General features: G+C 38.2%; 1 long non-coding RNA gene across 1 annotated transcript; it reads right to left on the bottom strand.

Moving 5' to 3' along the window:
* Positions 1 to 1577: 1577 nt before the first annotated feature.
* Positions 1578 to 8001, bottom strand: LOC140523851 (uncharacterized). Its single transcript, XR_011973490.1, has 3 exons — positions 7871 to 8001; positions 6574 to 6611; positions 1578 to 2085 (listed from the first exon to the last, which is right to left on the bottom strand). It is a non-coding gene; the product is annotated as an uncharacterized lncRNA (long non-coding RNA).
* Positions 8002 to 17028: the final 9027 nt, after the last annotated feature.

Here is a 17028-nt window from a genome sequence, read left to right as displayed (position 1 = left end):
ATGAATTGACGTTTGCATGGTTTAAAGAGAACTGCTATTCACGATAAGTTATTACTTTTGAAACTCCTTTTAGAGTGATGGTTAATTGAAAGAACTTTAAAGGCTATGGTCAAGTAGAGTATAGGATTTCCCCAACTAAATGGGGGTTGCTGTCAAATAGTGAGAAGAGAAGCAGTTTTGTATGGTCCAAATGTTTTTGAATGGTCCAGTAGTATTGAAATCTGAAGTTTGGAGTTACCCTAAGTCTATGACTTTTCTTCCCTAATGTGTTTCTGAGTCTGATTGCTATCAATGTATATGACCTCTTACCACACTACTGAGTGCACTGGAAGAAGAGCGATCTGAGTTTAGAAGTGTATTGTGATATATTTTATTATTTATGCGTTCGCTTTAATATATTAGTATTTATAATATGATTCATTTGCCTGATTAAGTTAATGGTTTTTCTTGAGATCTAAACGTGGCATTACTGTGAATGAATAGCTGTAAAGATAGAAAACACAATCAATGGGAACCCAAGAACTAGAGTATTAAGTAGAAGATTTTATTTCCATTTAACTGGGATATTTTGGGGGTTTGAGAGAATTTTGGTAGAACCATGTGGCTGTGGTCCATCTCTGGGAACTTAGACTTGCTAATATGAGAGCAGATTGGAGGAGTAAACCAAATTCACAGGCACAGGTGAGAGACTGGGTCACTGATGTTTATGTAAATCTCATTGAATGATATGACATTGTGAGGCCATGGAACAGACCAAGAGAAAAATCTGTGTACTTAGAGAAAATAAATTATATAATAGTAGGTTATATTCCTGATATGATACTTAATTTTTAAAAATAAAAATAAGCATAGATGACATAATTAATACCTACTATACAGATTTGTTTGGAGCCATTATTATTCAACCATATCTTGCTCATATAAACAATATATATGTATATGTGTGTATACATAGATATATAATAATTTCTATGTGTATATATGTATATACGTGTGTACCTATATACCGTTCAGTGTAAAGTTTTCATTGAAGTTTTTCAATTATTTCAGAATGTCAAACTAAGGGACATCTGGCTGAAAATTGACATTATTTTCTTTGAATATAGGATGTTCAAAATAATTTTCTCTGGAAGATCTTAATGTTGCTGAATTTAATTTCAGCTTAATTCACATCTGTTTTCATTTGAGGAAATCAAAAGAGGATGAATGTCAGTATCTAGGTCCTTATTTGCAAGTCAAATTTTCTCAGATGTAGTATGAACAAGTTTTTTTAAGCTCCAGGGAATTGTGTGTGGGGGTGTGTACATGTGTATGCGTGTGTGTGTATGTTTAACAAGGTGGAGTGGGATTAACATTTTTTATGATTCCTCTTTAGCCACTAAATGTAGTTTTCAAAAGATATTTATTTCAATAAATGATCTAAAAAAAAAGTCTTTGTCTTTCCACACATAACATAAAAAAGATGTATAATTCCAACTATTCTCTGTGTAACAGAAACATATTAGGTGTCATAGAAATAATGTAAGAATCATAGATTTCTTTCAGTAAAAATATTTTTCTGATCACAAACATTGGCAGAGAAAAAAAGTTTTCCTATTTGCAGACAATTAGATGCTTAGAAAAGCCTTAAGAATTCACAAAAGAATTGAGATAATAGTTTCAGTAGAGTTGCTGCATACACAATAAGTCCACAAAAATTCCTAGTACTTCTGCAGAGCAATAAAAAAATCCAAGAGTGAATAACAGAGTAAGAAATTTTATTCAAAATAACTAAAAACATAAATTTTTTTGGAGTCAATCTTCCAAGGCTCACACAAGATCTGTTATTGTTCATGCCCAACTCTTCGTGACCCCATGGACCATAGCATGCCAATCCTGTCCATGGGGTTTTCCTGGCAAAAATACTGGAACAGTTTTCCATTTCCTTCTCCAGTGGATTAAGGCAAGCAGAGATTATGTAACTTGCCCAGAATCACACAACTAGTAAGTATCTGAAGTCAGATTTGAACTCGGGTCTTCCTGACTCCATGCCCAGTGCTCTGTCCTCTGATGAACCTGGCTGCCTCTGTGCAGGTCACACACCACCTACAAAGGTACAATTTTTTTTTTTTTTTTTTTTGGGGAAAAGTATTGCTTTATTAAAAACAAATGATGTCAATAATAATTTTTTTTTTTTAATGTTTAACAATCACTGCCATACAATTGCGATTTTATCCCTCCCCACCCACCCCCCACTACCTCCCTCCCTCCCCACGACTGCATACAATTCTGTATAGATTCTACATATACTTTCCTATTGAGTATATTTTCACTATAGTCATGCTATGTAGTCAGACTAAGATAAATGAAAGAATCAAAGGTACAATTTTTAAAGAATTTTTTCTTTATATATAAGTAAAATTTAAAAAGCTCTTTGCTTAATATTTTATTTTTTCCAGTTATATGTAAAAACAAATTTAAATTCTACTTTTTTCAAATTTTGAATTCCAAATTCTCTCACTCCTTTCCACCCCTCATTGAGAGGTCAAAAAATTTAACATAGGTTATACATGTATAGTTATGCAAAACAGATTTCCACATAAACCATTTTGTGAAAGAAAATACAGACAAAAAAATCCCTAAGAAAAATAAAGAAAAAGTATTTTTGATCTTCATTCATACTCTACCAGTACTTTCTCTGGAGAAAGTTCTACATCATAAGACAAAAGTTAGATCACACATCTTAGGTAGTTGCATTGCTGAGAATAGCTAAGGTATTCATAGCAGATCATCATATACTCTGGCTTTTATTATGTACATTGTTCTCCTGATTCTGTTTATTTCACTTTGCATCAGTTCATATAAGTCCAGGTTTTTCTGAGAGCATCCTGCTCATCAAAAAATACACTCTTTAAAGAAATAAAGATGACAGAGCAGTTCCCAGATCCCTCAACCCACAGGTGCCAAAGGTCAGTGACGGGGTATTTTCAGCTGGGCAGGAAGGGAGAAAGGCCTTCCCATAGCTCCGACAGTAGGCAGTGGCCATAGAGGCTGCATAGCAGCCCATGTGGATTGCTCCATTGCTGGAGTGTAAAAACTCTTGGGGGCACTGAAGAGCTGAGTCTTACCTCAGCCCTGTATAGAGGCCCTGGATAAGCTGGTCCTTGTCTCACACTGAATGGTGGCCCTGCCCATCCAGCTTATCTGAAAATCAGCCCCCAGTGCTGACTTGGCCGAACTGGAGGCCAGGAGGCTGTGGAGAGGTAACTGCTAAGATTCTGAGCACAAAAATCCCTCTCTGTAGGGACCAGTACATGCTTGATCGTGCCACTTTGCAGGAACTGAAATTTCACAGATTTCCAGAGTATATCCTGCTCTTGACAAAGGACCCAAAAGTCAAGTTGGGGAAAATGCCCAAAAAAGGGAAAAAATAATAAGACTATAGAAGGTTACTTTCTTGGTGAACAGATATCTTCTCCTATCCTTTCAGATGAGGAAGAACAATAGTTACCATCAGGGAAAGACATAAAAGTCAAGGCTTCTATATCCCAAACATCCAAAATAAATATTCAATGGGCTCAGGCCATGGACTCAAAAAGAATTTTGAAAATCAAGTAAGAGAAGTGGAGGAAAAATTGGGAAGAGAAATGAGAGAGATGCAAGAAAAGCATCAAAAGCAGGTCAACACCTTGCTAAAGGAGACCCAAAAAAATGCTGAAGAAAATAACACATTTAAAAATAGGCTAACTCAATTGACAAAAGAGGTTCAAAAAGCCAATGAGGAGAAGAATGCTTTCAAAAGCAGAATTAACCAAATGGAAAAGGAGGTTCAAAATCTCACTGAAGAAAATAGATCTTTAAAAATTAGAATGGAACAGATGGAGGCTAATGACTTTATGAGAAACCAAGAAATCACAAAACAAAACCAAAAGAATGAAAAAATGGAAGATAATGTGAAATATCTCATTGGAAAAGCAACTGACCTAGAAAATAGATCCAGGAGAGACAATTTTAAAATTACGGGACTACCTGAAAGCCTTGATCAAAAAAAGAGCCTAGACATCATCTTTCATGAAGGAAAACTGCCCTGATATTCTAAAACCAGGGGGCAAAATAAATATTGAAAGAATCAACTGATCACCTCCTGAAAGAGATCCACAAAGAGAAACTCCTAGGAACATTGTGGCCAAATTCCAGAGTTCCCTGGTCAAGGAGAAAATATTGCAAGCAGCTAGAAAGAAACAATTCAAGTATTGTGAAAATACAATCAGGATAACGCAAGATCTAGCAGCTTCTACATTAAGGGATTGAAGGGCATGGAATATGATATTCCAGAAGTCAGAGGAACTAGGACTAAAACCAAGAATCACCTGCCCAGCAAAACTGAGTATAATACTTCAGGGGAAAAATTGGTCTTTCAATGAAATAGAGGACTTTCAAGCATTCTTGATGAAAAGACCAGAGCTGAAAAGAAAATTTGACTTTAAAATACAAGAATCAAGAGAAGCATGAAAAGGTAAACAGCAAAGAGAAATCATAAGGGACTTACTAAAGTTGAACTATTTACATTCCTACATGAAAAGACAATATTTGTAACTCTTGAAACTTTTTTCAGTATCTGGGTAGTTGGTGGGATTACACACACACACACACACACACACACACACACACACACACACACACACACACACACACTGAGCACAAGGTGAATTGAATAGAATGAGATCATATCTTAAAATAATGAAATTAAGCAGTGAGAGATATATTGGGAGGAGAAAGAGAGAAATGGAATGGGGCAAATTATTTCTCATAAAAGAGGCAAGTAAAAGACTTTTCAGTGGAGGTAAAAAGGGGAGAGGTGAGAGAAAAAACATGAAGCTTACTCTCATCACATTTAACTAAAGGAAAGAATAAAATGCACACTCATTTTGGTATGAAAACCTATCTCACAATACAGGATGGTGGGGGAGAAAGGGATAAGCAGGGTCAGGGGGATAATGGAAGGGAGGGCAGTGGGAAGAGGGAGCAATTTTGGGGAGGAATAGGATCAAAAGAGAGAATAGAAGAAACGGGGGGCAGGATACGATAGAGGGAAATATAGTTAGTCTTACGCAGCATGACTATTATGGAAGTCATTTGCAAAACTACACAGATATGGCCTATATTGAATTGCTTGCCTTCCCAAAGGGAATGGGTGGGGAGGGAGAGATGAAGAGAACCTGGAACTCAAAGTTTTAGGAATAATTGTTGAGTATTGTTCTTGCAACTAGGAAATAAGAAATACAGGTAATGGGGTATAGAAATTTATCTTGCCCTTCAGGACAAAAGAGAAGTTGGGGATAAGGGAAGGGAGGGATGTTAGAAGGGAGGACAGATTGGTGATAGGAATAATTAGAATGCTCAGCATTTTGGGGTAGAGGGAGGGGAGAAATGGGGAGAAAATTTGGAACCCAAAATTTTGTGGAAATGAATGTTGAAAATTTAAATAAATAAATAAATAAATAAAGAATAATGTACAAAAAAATAAATAAAGATGACAAATATTAAAATTTTAGAGAAGTCCTGGAAGGTATGAACAGATACAGAGTGATGTATATAGAACCAGAAAAATCACATATATAATGGCTATAACAATGTAAATGGAAAGAACACTAAAACACAAGTAGGTATCATATAATTGTAATGATCAAGTTTGTCTCCAAGTGAGATGAGAAAATGTACCAATCTCCATTCACAGAAGAAGACGGAAACTATTGTGGAATATTGTGTATACCATCAGACAAAGTCAATGTGATGGTTGATTCTGCTGTACTGCTTGTTGTAACAAAGTTTTAAAAAGAGAAAAAAACCACTTGATTCAGCAAAGCCAAACAACACATTTTCCTTTGAGAGTTTGTTGAATTTTGCTATTATTTCAATCAAGTCCAAAAGGACAAGTTACAAAAAAGGAAACTACGTCATATATCAACAAAACTTAGGTTACATACAATGGAAAATGTTGGCGCTTCCTTGTTAAAATTCAAGAATGCTGTCAAGGTTCCATGCTTTTAATGGAAAAAAATATAAATTATGAAAGTATCCAGTTACTTCTGCCATCAGTCATACACTATTTTTGTGATATTTTTCTTAATGATTTTAGTGAAGCATATTTTGTTTTTAGTTTATGTTCTCCAGCTGTATTAAAATAAAGTTTATCAATTCAACAAAAAAGGGGGAGTCAATGAAAGGAGTCTGCCATAATCTCTTTGTTCTTATTTTGTTTCCAGGGTCCTGATTTTCACGCTCTGTTGTGCCAACCTTGCTTTTGGACATTGCCTCTGGTTCCTGCTCTTTCTGGTTTCTGAATTCTATAGTTTGATTTTTGACTTGCTAGTTGGGACTTACAGGTATTCCTTGCCTTATCTCACCTGCTTTCCTATTTATCTGTCTGGATCCATACACTGTCTTTTGACTTAAACTGGGATAGATCTCTGGCAGCTGTTGAGTTATCCTGGCATGCTAAACTAGCCAGTCAGTGTGTCTCATTAGGGCTCCACACCTGTCTCTAACTCTCTGCTGACCTCTGATGTCCATTAGCAGCATGACCTTCCTTACCTGTGCATATTAACCCTTGGTGTGCTGAAAGTAGTTGCCTAAAATTGAAAGAAAAATAATGCTATGACTATTATGATGATAAATGTTATCATTACTGCTGCGTTATGCATTCTCCAGTAATGGTAAGATTAAAGTAGGCTTTAGCAGCATATAGTCAGCCATTATCCAAACATCTGTTTTACTCAACCCAGTCACCTGGCAAAATTGAAATACTATCAGATTCAACTTGGCAACTCTAAATATGAAGCCCTGCCAAAGAATCATGTAAACTTATTTGTATTTTTGTAACCTATTTGTCACTATACTTTCTCTCTGTGTTTTCAAAGTAAAATCTCTGTGTTTGAGCATTCTGAGAATAGACTGAGTGAACTCATCTGAAATTAGGATCATACGATTTGCTATTTCCTTCCTGTCCCTGATTCGAAATCGTTGCATTCCTTTCTATTTTCTTTAAAATAAGATTGCCTCCCCAATCGATAAATAGAAAATCAGAGAAGATAATGGTCCACTTCTTTCTGAGTATAAAATATCTCTACAAAGAAACCATATAAACAGGGCAGCTTGGCCAGGAAATGCAGCAGATTGAGTATTAAATGACACCAGACAAAACAAGAGAATGTTATGAAAGAACCGTGGTGGAGTTTAGACTCAAAGGCTTCTATTTAATTCAAACCACATAACAAATTATGGTGATATCATTAAAATAAATATCCCACTTGGGCCATCCCTTGGCCTCCAATATCAAAGCACTGACATCATCTTTGCATATTATATCAATGGTATTTTCCATAGTTAACTAAAAGGTCACAATTCTGTCAGTAATGAAATTCAGGCCCTAATCAGGATGTTCCCAAACACTACAGCAAGTCTTCAGTGTGATTTGGGGAGAATTTTCTCAAAACAGACAGACCATGGGAGATAGTCACCTTGAACAGGCACCTAAACTAAAGTTGGACTAAGAAGAATCCACTGCAGTTTGCAGACGTTGGAGGACACTGATTCTGAATCAGGCTCATCCTAGGACATTCAGGAGGGTGGGCCAATCCATTGCTTAATGCTTAGTTCCTGAGCTGTTTTAAGATTTCCCCTAAAGATTCCAGACCAAACCTCCCTCTTATAGAAGGGAGTCCCAACTTATAAGTCAACTCTACTTCCTGGTATACCCCTAGATTACACATTCTAGGCCTGGGCCAGATTTCAAAGAGAATCACAGACTCTACCTACAACTTCAACTTGGCCTGGCATACAAATACCTTTGGTAAGGGGCATGTGAGGTATCATTTGCCCTCGAACTTACCTGTATGTTGTTTAGATGTGTTTCTCAGAGTAAGTGACAGAAAAGACCAATTGTCTGTGTGGTTTGAAGTTCTTAGAACTATTTTTCCCTCACCCCTATTGGGGTATTATTCTGTAAGTGTCTCATTTTGTTTCAGTTCCTAAACCTGAAGTACCAGTTTGGCTTGAATCAGGCCTGGCCTCTAATATTTGGTGTGATTGGCAGTACTGGATGGGATGGCCTTAGGAAAGTGAGGAAAGGCTGAGGCAGAGGAAAGTGAACCCCGTAGCTGCTGTCCTCCTGGGAGTACTGGCCATACTGTTCTTCTGTCGTTTTTCAGTCACATCTGGCTCTTTGTGACCCCATTTAGAGTTTTCTTGGCAAAGCTGCTGGAGTGATTTGCCATTTTCTTCTCCAGATCATTTCATGAATGAGGCAAACAGGATTAAGTGACTTACCCAGGGTTATGCAGCTAGTGTCTAAGGCCAGATTTGAACTCAGGAAGATTAGACTTTCTGATGCCTGGCACGCTATCCACTGCACAACCTAGCTGCTCCCCTCTCCCTCTCAATGCCCCCAGGGCATTGGAGAATATGTGGACCTTTTGCAGGTAGAAACAGACATGAATGTGTTCTATGTCTTTAAGAACTATGCCCTGAAGATCATATGTGCTATAAACTGTCATGTGTTGAATTTGCATAATTTTTGTATTGCAGAGTGATAGTGATCTCATGGCCCACCAGCTGAATGTAGTCGAGTTCTGCTTTCCTTTAAGAATTTAGAGCTTGTCTAAGAATTGTGCTAAAGAAATTGCTGAGACTTTTTATGTTTTGTGGTGGTCATTGGGAAGTTAGCCATGTGGACTTTGTGGGGACCATTGAGTGTAAGTTACTTGGGGAGGCATCTGAAAAGATGCTTGATCCTTGCTAGTAGTCTGAGATGGTTTCAGAACTGGGAATATGGACAAATATGTTGAATGTACCTCAGCTAATTTGTTGAAGATGGTGGGGTGGGGACTTTATCAGCTTAAACATTTTTTTAAATGTCCATTCTTGCTCTTCTGGTACCTCCAGTGGATATGGTTAAGGGAGCACCTTTGAGGTAGACTCCAGCTTCAAGTGAGAGGGGCAGCAGTAGTATCCAGGCATACAGAGGAAGATTACAAAGCCACAGCCTGGAAACCATTGCTAGATCTTCTACAGCCCTGGCATAGAGAGGTAGCACTCAGGCACCAGGAATGGTGATATCCTAGCTGCACCCTCATCCTCCTACGGGAGATTCTGGGGCAGGACTCATGGGAATGCTCAGCCCTGGTGCAGGGGGGTAACATTTGGTTCCAGAAGAATGAGCATCAGGGATGTGAGGGCCAGGGGCAATAGGTAATAGAGTGGGTTCTAGCAGTAATCTGTCAATCAACAAATAAACTTTATTTAAGTGCCTACCAAGTGCCAAATACTGTGCTAGGGACTGGGGTTATGGTCAGTCAGTCAACAAGTATTTATTAAGTGTTCATTATTTGCCAGGCACTGTGATAAACATATGGATACAAAGAAAGGCAAACATGCAGGCCTTACATTTAAGGAGTTCACAATTTAGTTGGGGTGACAACATGTAAATAGCTACAACTGTTTACTTCCACAGCACAGGGGTTAGGTGCCTCCACAATCTGGAAAATACTGTAAAATTTTTTTGTACCAGAGAAGAAGTGTGAATTATTATGGTATTAAAAGATAAAATATGCTGCTGTTTTACAATACTACACTTTTATATTTTATACATTTCTGACCTTTTAAACCTTTTCTGTATCTTCTGCTGGCCTTTCCAGGTTGTCTGCAGCTTCTGCAAAACTACTTCACAAATTCCCATTTAATTTCTTATGCTGACCCACCATATGTCAAAACTGGGATGAGGAAAGTCGCAATGTGGATTGTAAGTTCATACAAGATATCTACAGAGTAGATGGAAGATCATTTCAGAGGGGAGATACTAGCAGTGAGAAGGAGGCTGTGAAAGGCCAGGGGGATTCAAGCTGAGTAAATATGAATATGAAAAATGAAACCATCCCTACTTGAAAGGGGCTTCTATTATAACAGTGACAGAAGGCAGCAGAGTGGTCAAAGACAGAGACCCCAGTGGAGTGGATAGTGGCAGAGGTAAGCCCAGTGTAATTCCTTGCTCCCTGTAATCCTGAGCTGATGGGGCTACTGCCAGTTCAGTTACCAGTGATGACTGGACAATTCCTTACAAAGGAGGGTTTGGTAGAAAGAATTAGATAAAAGTGATGCAAAGTGAAATAAGCAGAACCAGAAGAACATTGTACATAGTAACAGTGATATTGTATGACGATCTACTGTGAATAACTTAGCTATTCTCAACGATACAATGACAGTTCTGAAGGACTGATGATGAAAGGTACTGTCCATCCCTGAAGAAAGAATTGGTGGAGCCTGAATTCAGATGGAAGATACTTTTTCTTTATTTTTCTTGTTTTTTTTGGTCTGTGTTTTCTTTCACAGCATGACTTGTTTGGAAATGTATTTTGCATGACTATACAGGTGTAAACTATGTCAAATTATTTGCCTTCTCAATGAGAGGAGAGGGGAAGCAGGGAAAAAATTTGCAATTCAAAATTTGAAAAAAGAATGTGAAAAATGGTTTTTACATGTAAATTGGGAAAAATAAAATATGAAATTAATAAAAATATTAATCAATAGGAAAACAAAACAAGCAAACAAAACAAAGGAGAGTTTGGCAACTACCTCACTGCAGATGACCATGAACCATAATGAGTTTCTGCGACTGTGTCAGAAATCTTTGTATAGTCCAGATGTTTTTGGTGCCAATTCTGCTCATATTCTCTGCTTTACCAGCATGCACTGCAAACATTAGGCATTATTCACCCTATGAACCAGATTCTTAAAATCTGTATGTAAATTGTTCCTTCCAAAATAGGGAGGTGAACCCTGGAATTTATGGTCTTCATTTTCCTCTGTCCATACCAGACTTTTTATCTTGAGGTCAAATCCAGTAATAGCCCTAAAGCCATGGAAGTGGTCAAAAATCCTTTATAAGACCCTTAGGACTTTGTTACCAAAGGAACAATAGCACAGACTAGGGTAGGCTAATTTTTCCTTAAAAGGTATTTAAATTGCTCTTAAACTTAATTGACCAAGGAGACTAAGGCTTGAACTATTGACTTCTTGGTGATTGCATCCTGGTGACCAAAGTACAAAAGCCTAATGCAAGAGGAATCCAGAGCTCATCCCTTTGGTTTCTGACTGGTGGATCAGCATTGACAACACAATGGCAAGGAAATCATGCACTATACTGTGTGCTAAATGAATATCTTTTCCCTACTATGGCTAAGTAAACCTTTTATTAACAGTTAGATCATTTACATAATTTTTTCCAATTCTGATCCTGAAGAACCAGATGGGCTTGAATCAGGTATATCCCTCAATGTAATTCTTCGCTTATTCTTCAAATTAAATCACATAGCACCATTACTCTGCTTCTTATGAACACAGAGATACCCTGCTGCTACATGTAGTATTGTAGTCTCATACTATCGATACACATAGAATTGAAGTCCCGAGGGAAGGGCCAGTGGTGATGGTTACCCAAGAGTGTACTGGCCTACCTGACCCAGAGTCTGTACATGGATCTGTGCAGGATCCCTGGAGACATCTGAATGTCCAGTCTAGGTTTACAGATGCCTAATATGTCCATTGGAAAGCACCATACCAATGAGACATCTCTATTGAAATTCTATGTACTATTCTATCTAAATGGGGCAAAAATAGAGGCCTGCTATTCTTGACTTTGTAGAAGGACAGCTTTGAGGGAATCATGCCTTTATCCAGTTTCACATGAATAGAGAGGATAGGGCTGCTGTGCTTAATATTTTCAGCACTCAGGGATTTGGAATTATGGAACTGGAATATGCCCTTGTTCCCAGAAGATGAAATGCTTGTTTCTATGCATTTGAAAATGCCTCTGAAAGAAGGCTAGACTGTAACACTTCATGTCTCAAGAAATTTCTTCTTGACAGTAAAGATGAGTCTGTGGGCACTGCATCAGAAATTTCAACATTAGAGGGCATTGAATTGTGTTCTTGGCCAAGGACTGGAGGGGAAGAGTATCAGAATCAACTCTTCTCTTGGTGAGATTTCAGACATGATCATCTTCTCTTGATGTGTGTTGTGCAAATAGATGCTTGCTCCAAGCTAGTCATCTGTTTTTTCCCAGAGTTTAATATTGTGCTTGTGAGACTGAAGTATTTGCTTCCATTTGAAAGAAAAATGTATATGCTATTTAAAAGCAAAAATTTTGCCCTTTGCCCAAAGGCTAACTAGACAACACATGGTTTAGCCTTTTGTTTTCAGGAAAAGGGAGGAGGAACCCAAAGGAGACTGAAAATGCTCAGAAATGCAGGAGGGATCTTGGGAGAAGACAAAGGGAACTTTGTTAGGCTGCTGCAAGTATAAGCCAGAAGAGGAATGAGCAAGTGGAAAACTCTATCTGATAAATAGTTTTTTTTTAAATCACTTATGCTATCTTGCATGCATTCACATATTTTCTCAGAGAGCTACATGTTAGAGATGCACACAAAATGGGCTTTTGCATTCAGAGATCTTTTAGGGGAGGAAGCTAGACAGGACTTTAGAGGAACCTTCATTTCTGACAGTGAAACGTCCCAAGATGCACAGCCTGTTGGAGCCTTCTCTAGTATGTTACTTGTAAGGATTCCAGCATATAGTTCTTGCCAGATTCAGAGAGTTTGCTTCATAGCAGGATAAATAGTTTCCATTTCCCAGTGGAGAACCAGCCCTTCAAGAAACTGCTCTGATTTTTGACTGAATGAAACAAAAGGAGGCTCAGCCCTTCATTTCAGCCAGGGAGCATAGTACCTCATGCCAAAAGGCTTTTTGCGATGTCACAGAAACCTTAGTGACAGCCTGGTTACACATTTATGCAGACTAGAAGCATAGTTTCCTTCCTAGTGTCCCATTAAGTATCTCTTTAGGCGTCTGGCAATGTTCTCTAGACTTCTTTTCATTTTTCTGCCCTGATCTCAGTGTTCCAGAGTTTGCTTTCTTCATCTATGAAAAGCACATCTAGTTATTTATTGATTCATTCACTGACTACTTATTCACATAGATTTTGGAAAGATATCAGAGGTCATCTAGTTGAAATTTTTCATTTTACATCAAGAAACTGAGGGTCATGGAGGTAAAAATGACTTGGCCAAGATCACATAGGTCATATGTGTCAGAGGTGAGATATGAACCCATAGCCTCTATGACCTTCTCATAAGGTATTAGCAATAACCATTACATACCTAGAAATAGTGCCTCTGTCAAGTATTTGTTGAGTGCCTACTTTGTGTTCAGCCCCAAATTATGCACGTATACTTTTACAAGAGGAAATGTGATGTAGCCAAGAGCCTTGAACTTGAAAGGAGGAAGAACCACAAATTGAATTCAGCGCTTTCCCTTGTTAAGCTGTGTACCTAGGACAGGTCATTTTTTTTCTTCCTGAGTTTCATTTCTCTTATTGAGAAAAGGGAATTCTATTATAGTAGAATTAACATTAGATTTGGAGTAAGAAAACCTGAATTCCAATAATGACTTTGCCACTTGTTGCACCTCACTTCTTGGGAACTCAGTTTTCTCATCTAAAATACAAGAAGTATCTGATGAGAAAAGCTCTGAAGAAAACCTAGATCCAGATCCAGCATCTATTACTTATATACTGTATGACTATGAAAGGGTTATTTGACCTGGCTAAGCCTCAATTTTCTTATCTATAAAGTAAGGCTAATGATATTTTTACACAGGTGTTGTGAAGATAGAAAAATATAATTGTGCAGGATGTGTTCATGAACTCCATTTCCCTAATGTTCACAGCTAAGAAACCTTTATACTTTGGGGAAATTTTTCTGGACTATGTTTCCAAGAAAGCTATGAATAAGCCCACAGCATAGTGTACCATGTAAAGATATTATCTGGTGAATGGTGACTGACCTAGAAAGCTTTGAGCTTGGGAAGGTTAAGAGGTGCAACAGGAGTCTCATATGAATGTCTGACTCAGGTTGTAGAGATGTAGGAGGCGGCTGAGGGGAAAAAACTACTACCTGGAATGAAAACAAGTAATATAGCCCTGGCTGTGATATCCTGAACTCCAGCCTCTGGCCTAGATTCTATGATTCTGTCTGTGAGGACTGGAATAAAAGGCTTCAAGGGTGTCCAGTCTTTCTGCTTGCTACACTAAGACTGAAGGAGACAAATCTGAGAAGCTTCTGGCCCTAAACTAATAAATGCTTTTTGACTGACTATCATGACTATTGACTGTTCTATCACCCTCCGTCCTTCCCCAATTATCTTGGGAAGATGAGGGATTAAATGGGAAAGATGACTTGTACTTCCCTGGAAGTGTGGAAGATGGCAGTCATTTGTGTATGGATAGAGAATGGTTCCAAGGCAGCTAGGTAGTACAGTGGAAAGATATCAGACCTGGATTCAGGAAAGCTTATTTTCTTGCATTCAAACTGTCCTCAGACAACCCTAAGTAAGTACTTACCCCTGTTTGCCTCAGTTTCCTCATCTGTAAAATGATCCAGAGAAGGAAATGCCAAACCACCCAGTCAAGGAAACCCCAAATGGAGTCACAAAGAGTTGGACGTCAGCTGAAAATGACTGAACGATGGAGAGAATGTTTACTTTTTGCTTCAGTTCATTATCATTTACCTTGCCATTCTAATTATACGCCTGTTGTTTGAATTTCTGCACTATATCATTTGATGTGGTCTGATATATTATTATTTGGCACTCGTCATAGTTCTGAATACTGTAGATGTGACTCAAATAATATCCTGAGCCTCGGTGCAACTAAAAGAAGTGTTGCATTTGTGGGGTGTGTTTGAGAAATGTCTCCATTTTCTTATGTGGGGTAAGGCCACCTGTTCTAGCCAATGGAATGGATCCATTGAAGATTGAGCCTTTCCCTTTTTTAAATCCCTAGCTGAAATTTGACAGTTTTCTAATGTAATTTTCACTGAGTGAGCCAGTTAATTCAAGCAGTCATTAAAGTAATATTATCATATGCTAAAGTGCCCTTGAAGCTTTGTTCTTTATTGTTGAAGTGACAATGTTGAGCTGTCATTGTATACTGCATACGTGAGTACTGGATTAAATAATTCTCTTGGCTATGTAGATATTGGAAAACTGGTATGGTAAAGAAGTGATTCTTACTGAGGGCTATGGACATGGGGAATACTGTAAAAGTTTTACAGCATGTTGTAGACATCTTGGGGGATATAAAAGTACTGGCTAAAAGATACAGGGATGAAAACTGCTATATGTGTCATGTAAACTATCTGAAATGGGGACATTCCAGAATCCCCCAAAAGATACCTTTTAATGCAGCTATTTTGGAACTGGTTATTAAACCCTCTACTGCTCCCATATGGTGAGAAAGTTTAAAGGCGTCCTGGTGAGACTAGCAAGGGCTGAAGACAATGTAAGAGAACCACTTTTTAAAAAAAATTCATAGGAGAGAACAGAAGGGATCACTGACTAGCAAGATAGTTTTGAAGGTTTTATGTAGAATTCATCACATAAGCAAAACAAACTGTGCAAAAGATGTAGTTTTTTCTTCAGTCTTCTTTTTCTATTCTACTATGTATATATGTTCATTTTATTTGATTTAAGTTCAGAATAAAAATAACATTAAAAAGAAAAAAAATGCTGAGAATACTGAGGATCCTCAGTGACATGCTCCAGAAGCAACAGGCTCCTCACCAGTGACTACTTGCTGATCACTCAGATATATGTACACCCATAGTTTTCTTATTTAATTCTGCCACCCCAAGCCACCCAGTCACTAGGTCAGACAAATATCATCCATTGATTCTATAGGCATTTTAGTCTAGGGCAGCTCGGTGGTATAATAGATAGAGTTCTGACCCTAGAGAATCAGGAAGACTCATCTTCCTCAGTTCAAATCTGGCCCCAGACACTTACTAGCTGTGGGACCTTGGGCAAGTCACTTAATCCTGTTTACCTCAGTTCCTCATCTGTAAAATGAGTTAGAGAAGGAAATGGCAAACCACACCAGTGTCATTGCCAAGAAAACCCCAAATGGGGTCCCAAAGAGTAAGATATGACTGAAAAATGACTGAATGACAACAAATGACTCAGGTGAGGTGCCCTCAACTTTCTCTGCACCAATGACCCAGAGGTAATAGTTGATTCTAAGGGCAGATTGTTAACGTATTCATACAGTCACAAGCAATCAGCCCTCACAATCATCCTACTGATTTATTTACTATTCCTACAATCAGCCCTTTTCATGGGAACATCCTTACCCACCAAGAGAAAAACCCTTTCAGTCCCAGCTAGGATAGGCTATAGAAGAGACTCCGGAATGACCAACAACTGATGTAGAGTATTATCGCACTCTATTTCTGTGGAGTACAAGGCACCTGTATTATCTCATACCCTTCCCCAAAAAGACAATCTTCTAAGACGATAGTATTTGAGTGCTTATAGAGGCTGGCTGAGCAATTTGGCCGTGCAAAGAGTAGCCTCTGACTTTGATATTTAAAAAGCCTGCTTCAGAAAGTGATAGTCAAAGGTACAATGCCTATTGAGCAGACAGATGATGCCAGTCTGACCAAGTGACTAGGAGATGGGAGAAAGGGCATATAATAAAACTGGATAATACGTATTCCTGAATGAACAGCTAGTACAACCTTTGTATTACTTTAAAATTTTAAGGGGCAGCTAGGTGGCATAGTGAATAAAGCACCTGCCCTGGAGTTGGGAGGACCCGACTTCTAATTTGATCTCTGACACTGACTAGCTGTGTGACCCTGGGCAAGTCACTTAACCCAAATTGCCTAACAACAAAACAAAACAAAAAGCTTGAGCCCTTGAGTAAATGTTCCCCTTTTGCTATTCAGGTATTGCAAAAGTGGCAATCATCACAGGAGCTGATCCTCAGTGAGGACTATTGATTTAGGAAATGAAAAGAATGTTTAGAAATAAAGGTCAGAAACTAAAAACAAACCAAAAACCAGCGGAGCCTGGCCCCATTCCTCTTCACAGGTACATGCTAATGAGACTGAAAGGCCAAATCAGATCAGCCAGCTCTGACTGAAGAAGCATAGGCTGAGC

Source organism: Notamacropus eugenii, chromosome 2 (assembly GCF_028372415.1).
Source record: "Notamacropus eugenii isolate mMacEug1 chromosome 2, mMacEug1.pri_v2, whole genome shotgun sequence".
Taxonomy (NCBI): domain Eukaryota; kingdom Metazoa; phylum Chordata; class Mammalia; order Diprotodontia; family Macropodidae; genus Notamacropus; species Notamacropus eugenii.
This window is presented reverse-complemented; position numbering and strand designations above follow the sequence as displayed.